A 7,869-nucleotide genomic window follows, 5' to 3' on the forward strand; every position below is an offset into this window, starting at 1 on the left:
CCTGACTCATTCTTGGGGGGAGAAGGGGAAGAGGAGCAGAGGTGGCTGCTCCGGCCCCAGTGATTAAGGGCTCTTTCACGGCAGCCCGGCCTAGAGCCTCCTCCTGCAGCAGGCCACGTCAGGAGAGTCACACCTGCCTCAGTTTCCCTCCTACAGTGTCCCCAGCAATAGTTCAACCAGTCTTCCCTGGTATAAATATAGCCCTGGTGGGGTTCATTTGTTATAAAAGACCCATGTACATAAACCATAACAAAAGGGACAAGTCCCCATGGTCCATCAACAAATCAGCCCCACTGTCTCTCATCATCTTGTTTCTTCTCAAGCCTTCAGCCCTCTCGGCCCTGGCTCTGGGAGCTGGCCAGCCACTCCCCTCAGCCCTTTTCAGCCTTCCACCCCACCACTGGCTCTCGAAAGTGAGCAGGCTAGTCCGACCACTGGCTTCCAGCTAATTCCTCTCTCTTTCCAGGGGGGGCCTGCACAGGGCTCTCTGCAGCTGCCACAGGGACCCTCTCCAGGCTCCCCGGCAGCTGGCACCGGCACCTGCCCCTTTTCCTGGCTGACTCTCCCAGGCTGCTCTGACACATCCAGTCTCTCCCTCACCAGTCCCTGATCCTTTATAACTCCGAGCACCTGTTCTGGCACAGGGGCCCCGGCCTTGCTTCATTTACTAGGGCCAGCCAGCCTGGGACAGGCTCCATGGACGATCACCAGCAGGAACCCACACTGACCCTGCCATTTTACAAGCTCACCACCATGGACTGTTACTGATTCCCTCGCCTCTGGGCCCTAATGGAGAGCAGACGGGCAGCTGTGCTCTGCACCCACTGCAGCCTCCATAGCCAGTCCATGGAGAGCTCACAGAGCAGAGGTAGCCACAGGAAGGAGAGACCATGCTGTTTAATCCGCCTGCCCCCACCCCAACTTAATTGCAGCCCATGCCCTGGCCTTGTCAAACTGCCTGCAGTAACTCAAGAGCACATGAGTACCCACCACAGGGCAGGCTGGTAAGAACCGGCACAAACCCTCCATTGGTTGTGAGTTCGAAACGCCTCAGGCACTGTCAGCCATACCACGGAGTCAGCCAGTCGGTCCCCTGGCGTACTCCGATCTGTCTTGCCACCCAGGTGAGTGTATCTCTGTGATGGATGGGCTCTTCTGCCAAGAATCACAGCAATATTCAGGCTTCTCCCAGTCCCAAAGGACCGGTCAGTTGCACCTTTGATCTCACACCAAAGATAAGGCTTTTGGCCAATCCTATAAGAAGTTATATAAAGGTTTATTGAATAGGACAAGGAAATAAGAGTTATTTCCAAGGTTAAAGCTGGTAACCTCGAGACACACAAATGAGTTCCAATCCTACGTTTCAAAAAGCAATAGAAGCTTCTATCATAAGGTCTATATGAGCTTTAGGGCTAACCCAGGCTAAGCACCGAGGATCTCTTGCTTATGTCTAAGGCTCTTCGTTTTCAGTTTTTATTTGATTTAATTTTTCCCAGGAATTTATCCGTGTTTCTTACCACCACAACAAAAACAGGTGAAAATTAGTGCAAAAAAACGATTAATATTTGTAGTGGGTAAATATTGGGGTTTATTTTGGTGGACGGAAAGACAGGAAGAAAAAGTATTAGGTAGATTTAATGCTTTGAATTCTGTTCATCAATGTGTTTTGCTGCAATACTAAAACAGAACTCAAAACACATGCCGCCACGTCTGAGTTTAAGAAAACCATCTCTCTAATCCCCAACAGAAACTTTTCCTCTGAATAAACAGTTTACTGGTGTAGAGTTAGAACTATTAGCCTATAAATATTTACATTTAATAATTGGGCCACACCAGTTGCAGCGCATACACTCTTCATCCTTTTCTCCTGTTTTCCCCCCAACTTTCGAATGCTTCCTTGTGTTCTGAAACGGATTCTGATACAGATTTTGTTTCCTTCCCATTTTAGTGGGTCAAATCTTTAACCCATTATCTGCTAACAGCTTGAAATGTGGGCGTGAGATTCATCAGTACGTTCAGATGCGCACGCACTTCCGAGCTTGCCTGTTTGTTTATTGTGTGTCTCTTCTAGACTAATACAGAGCCTTACTTCACCAGGCAGCTTTGCATAGACCCACGGACTCATGTATTATCATAATACATATATCTCATGCCATGTATTGTATTTTCCTAATAAAACAAGTTATTTTTGGTATATGTGAATGATACAAAAGTAGGGTGAAAATCAGAAAAAAATGAATAATACTTTTTGTAGAACCCAGGAATTTTTTTGTAAAAATTGGTTTAAACTGAAAACAAACTTATGCCTAGTAAACCTTGCCTCTCAGAGTCCAAGCAGCATAGAAATCCAGTTCCTTTCGGTGAGGCATTTTTATCCCCTTTCTCCCCCAGGAGGAATCCACTTACATGACTCATCTTTACCAGAGTGGGGGGTGGGGGGGGACAGGGCATAGCAATCAACAACTTTTGTCCTCTTTATCGTCCCACTATAGTAGGGTTACCATATTTCAGCAAGCAAAAAAGAGGATGGGAGGAGCCCCACCCTAGCCCCACCCCTGTCCTGCCCTAGCCCCGCCCCTGTCCCTCCCCCCCCCCCCCCCCCCCGAACCCCCAACCCTCCCCCCGCTCCTTGTCCCCTGACTGCCCCCTCCTGGGACCCCTGTCCCTAACTGCCCCCCAGGACTCCATCCCCTACCTAAGCCTCCCTGCCTCTTGTCCCCTGACTGCCCCCTCCCCCCATCCTAACTGGCCCCCTAGGACCCTACCCCCTACCTGTACCCTGACTGCCCCAACCCTTATCCACACCCCCATCCCCAGACAGACCTCTGGGACTCCCACGCCCCATCCAACCACTCCCCACCTCCTGACAGCCCCCCCCACCGAACTCCCGACCCATCTAAACCCGTCTGCTCCCTGTCCCCTGACTGCTCCGATCCCTCTCCCCACTCCTGCCCCCTGACAGCCCCCCCCAGAACTCCCAACCCCCCACTCCCCCTGCTCCTTGTCCCCTGACTGCCCCTCCTGGGACCCCTGTTCCTAACTGCTCTCCAGAACCCCACCCCCTACCTAAGCCTCCCTGTTCCTTGTCCCCTAACTGCCCCCTCCTAAGACCCTCCCCAACTCCCCCCCAGGACCCTACCCGTACCCTGACTACCCAAAACCTTATCCACCCCCACCAGAAAGCCCCCCCCGAACTCCCGACCCCCCCCCTTGACTGCCCCATCCAAAACCTCCCTGCCCCTTCTCTGACCCCCTGGCCCCCTTGTTGTTGGCCTTCGCCTAACGTCTCTGTGAACTTGCTCAGGAACAGCCGGAGCCGCCCGTCCCGGCACGCTGGGGAGCAGGGGAGGAGGAGCTCCAGACTGCCGGAGGCGATCTGCGAATGCAGGGAGGGAAGGAGGGAGGGAGTGATCTCTGCTGCAGGGGAAGCGGAGGAGGGGCTCTCTCTGGCTGTCGGAGCCCCATGTAAGTGGCACCATCCGGCCGACTGCCCTGTTAGCCGCGCGCGCTCTGCGGGGGGGAAGTCCGGATATTTACAAATTCCCCCCGGACGCTATTTTTAGCTCAAAAAGCCGGACATGTCCGGGGGAATCCGGACGAATGGTAACCCTACACTATAGTCCGCCTGGTGTTGATGGGCCTTTCCTATTGGGCAGGACGTAACACCCTCTGTTGCAGACCAGCCCCTCACACTGATGCAACATATATAAGCTGATCTTTGAGCAGAAGAAAGTGGAATGGGAGGGATTTTTCTGAGTGAGGGAGGGCAGGGGGAGGGAGAGGTTGTTAACTGGGGAAACAGCTCTTATTGGCCATCAGCTGGGGGGGGGGGAGAGCTTTTTATGCAAATAATACAGGCTAAACTAATATCGTGCAGGTTCCAAACAAGCCCCCTTGGCTCCCTGTTGAGAAAAGGGCAGTGATAGGCCCAGGACCTCCCTGCCTCTCCTGTAACTTCTCCCCAGCTCGGCAGCAGTGGCCTCTCCTGGGATGAATCTTCAGCTGACCTCACTTGGGAAAGTCCACAGCTGGGCTCAGCTTGGCGAGAGATTTCCCCTGGTCAGCGTCTCCCCTTTGACATTTCCCCTCCAGCCCTGGGCTGTGGCCCAAGGCAGCCTGTGGGGAACTCTCCATGGGGCAGCACCCACAGCAAGGTGTTCTGAGCCAATGGCAACAACAGCCGCTCTTCTACAGCTTGGGGAACGCTACCCCAAGGGCTGGCGGTTTGGGTGGAGCCCTCCTGTCTGTCTGTCCTGGGCCTTTTCAGTCACAGCTCATCACTGCCACCCACTCAGCTCTCTCCCAGCTCTTGCTTAAGGAGGAAAGGAATGCCATGTCAGTGCGGCTCTGAATTAACTCCTTCAGTGCGTCCCTGCGGCTGCCGCATCAGGGAGGGGAGTGAAATTGCAAACGAACATGGACTCTCCTGATCTGGTCTTGCTTTAAACCAACCTCGTCAAATCCTACCCGCCTGGTGCGTCTTTCCTTCTTCAACAGGTGAGAAATGCATCATTTAGTGCTGCGTTAGCAAAGGGCCTGGTTGTACCTGGTGTGACGTTGCACGCTGTATGCTTTATGAAAATATGCGTATGAATGTGAATATGATGTAACTGGAATATGCTTTATGCAAAAGGTCTCTCGTAAGGTATCATTACAAGGGTTATAAACTACTGAGTGTGTTCATCCTATTTGTTTGCATGTATTATTTCTATGTCTGGAGTTAGGAGAATAAGATATAAACTTGTATCACGGATGTAAACATATTAAATGGAGGCCATTAAGGGTGCTTCAGAATCAATTAACTGTAAATGGCTCTGTTTACTTGCAAAACTTCCTGTGTATGTGTGGGCCAGCCCAGGAAGAATGGAGGCTGGGGTCTCACAGGACATGTAACCATGTCACATGATACTGGAATCCATCTTAAATCTGGTACTTTTCCATTTAGAAGGAGGGGTGGGGACCCAGAGAGACACAAGAGTCCCGCATAGTGCCAAAGCTATAAAAGGGGGTGGAACAGGACAAAAGGGTCCCAGCTATGAGAAAGCCCCTGCTTACATCCGAGATGTCTGCTGGAACTAACAAGGGGAAAGGTTTGGGCCCAGACTAGGAAGGAGTCTAGTCTGTGAGAGAAGCTTATTGGAACATCTCTGAGGGTGAGATATTACCTGTAATCAGTTTCATAGTGTATTAGTCTTAGACTTGCATGTTTTGTTTTATTTTGCTTTGTGACTTACTTTGTTCTGTCCGTTAATACTTGAAACCACTTGAAATCCTACTTTTTATACTTAATAAAATCACTTTTGTTTATTAATAAACCCAGGTTAAGTGATTAATACCTCGGGGAGCAAAGAGCTGTGCATATCTCTCTAAGTGATATAGAGGGCGAACAATTTATGAATTTACCCTGCATAAGCTTTATACAGAGTAAAACAGATTTATCTGGGGTTTGGATCCCATTGGGAGCTGGGTGTCTGGGTGCTGGAGACAGGTAACCTGCTGAGCTGTTTTCACTTAAAGCCTGCAGTTTTGGGGGCATGGTACAGACCCTGGGTCTGTGTTGCAGCAGGCTAGAGTGTCTGGCTCAACAAGGCAGGGTTCTGGAGTCCCAAGCTGGCAGGGAAAATGGGTTCAGAGGTAATTTCAGCACATCAGATGACAGTCCCAAGGGGGTCTCTGCGACCAAACCTGTCACACCCGGCCTGCTGTGTTTCAACCGCAATTTTCCAGGTTGTTTTAAGTGCAGAATGTGACTCCCGCCAGAGCCAGATGGACACGGCTAGGCATTCTTCTTTGCAGGTTTTATTTGTTAATGAGAAACAAACTGTTCATGCTCCAGATCCCTAAGTGGCCCCCTCAAGGACTGAACTCACAACCCTGGGTTTAGCAGGCCAATGCTCAAACCACTGAGCTATCCCTCCCCCCTTTGGGGGGAGGGATAGCTCAGTGGTTTGAGCATTGGCCTGCTAAACTGTTCATGCTGTTCGGGAATCTGGAAGGTTTGGGATCCAGAAGTTTCAGCCAAGTGGAGCTTTCCGATAAGGAGTTGATTCGAATAATAACCCCTTGGCCTTCAGCAGCCCCTTGTGGCTGAGGCTCTCAGAGCACTTTAATCAAATCAGCCACCCCCCGTGAGATGGGTAAGAGTGTGCCCATTTCACAGAGGGGGAAACCAAGGCACAGAGAACAAAAGTGACTTGCTCAAGATCAGTGTGATACAGCTGGTAATGAAATGGGACCCAGAGGTGGTCACGCTGCCAATCTCACCTCCCAGCCAGCCAGCTTCCATGCTGAGGGCTACCAAACTCATCTCACCCAGGACACCGATGGGCAGCCATCACATGGGGGCAATTTTCAGTCACTGCCAGTCTGGGCCAGATTTGCACACGTGACCTAGTGGTGGAAGGGTCCCTCAGGCCAGCTAGTCTGAGCGCACAAGGGAACTCAGCCCAGAATGGGCACCTGCACCTGAAAACAGCAGCCTTAGAGCCGCTGGATATCACAGCCAAAAAGGACCCGCCCCACAGAGGGAGACATTCCCCAGCCTGGAGCAGCCAGGGGTTGGTGCAGGGCAGGATTCAGATGCCTGGGCAGGTGGGACAGGGGGAGATGGGTCTGCGGGCCAGGATGGAGGGGCACTGGCGGAGCTGCCAGCACCTGCCTGGGCAATTCCACTTCTGGTCAGTGGGCCAAACGCCAAGGACAGCTACACAGCGTACATCCAGGGGAACTCCCTTGTATCAAGTCAGGAACTTCTCCGTGGCTCAGTTCCGTATGTGGGGGAGCGGGGGGACGTGCTCAGGCTCTGATACAGCAAAGCATTGAAGTGTGCGCTGCTCCTTATGCACGTGAGTAGCTCGTCAGCCTGCAATGGGACTGCACAAGCACTTGCCTGGATTCGGGCTGAGCGTGTGCATTTGTGCAGTACTCACATCTCTCATTACAAACATGGCTGGGATTCTGGCTGGCACCCAGTCCAATGGGAATTCTTCTGGAGTCCTCCAAGACAACAGTAAATGTATTAGCGCAGGACGTTGATTGGGGGAGCACTGTGCCATAGGTCCCTTCACTGATGGGGGTTGCACGGCCAGCGTGTCAAAGCAGGACCAGGCTTCAGCCTCGAATTGTTCTCTAAACTAGTGCCAGCAGCTTGGTCACCAGATCTGCCAGGGGTTGGGGGCAGCAGCACGAGGGGGAAATTCATTGTAAACAGGCCATGAATTGAAGGCAATGGGGATGAGGGAAATGTGTGGGAAGGACGGTGCTTCTGCACACTAGCAGGGAGCTCGGAGAATCCCCTGGCAAAGAGTCAGTGTTAAGCAGGACGCCCCAGACTCCAGCCAGTCTATTGCCTTTGCTTCCGGTCACTGCCTTTCACCTAAATAACTAGCAGCAGGCAAACAAAGGGACAGACGGGACAGGGGTGGAAATAACACACTCTGGTACTGAGCCAGCATCTTCCTGGTCAGAGACCTCACCGTGCTTGGGATGCACCGAGGCACTGCTCATCACCTCTGCATCAGCAACAGCAGAGGGGAAAACGGAGACTCTCTTCACTTAGGGAGGTGGCAGGGGCCGGGGGGGATGAGATCTGGTTCTATTCCCACCTATGCCTTTGGGCCAGCTGCAGCCCCGCCCACTGCCTGATTCCCCTGCTGTGAAGGGGTTAATAATATTGACCCTGCCTTGCCACGTGCCCTCAGAGGGGACATGCTGAGGGGTGTCATTACTGCTCTGTAGCGGAGTCTAGGGGGCTGCATACCAGCACTAGAATGCTGAGCAAGGCTAACGCAGACTCCTACCCAAGGTGCTGAGATCTTTAATGCAGAGCTGTGGTTCCAAGGCTGATCTGAAAGCTGCCCCTGCAGAAGA

Source organism: Trachemys scripta, chromosome 13 (genome assembly GCF_013100865.1).
Source record: "Trachemys scripta elegans isolate TJP31775 chromosome 13, CAS_Tse_1.0, whole genome shotgun sequence".
NCBI classification, from domain to species: Eukaryota; Metazoa; Chordata; order Testudines; family Emydidae; genus Trachemys; species Trachemys scripta.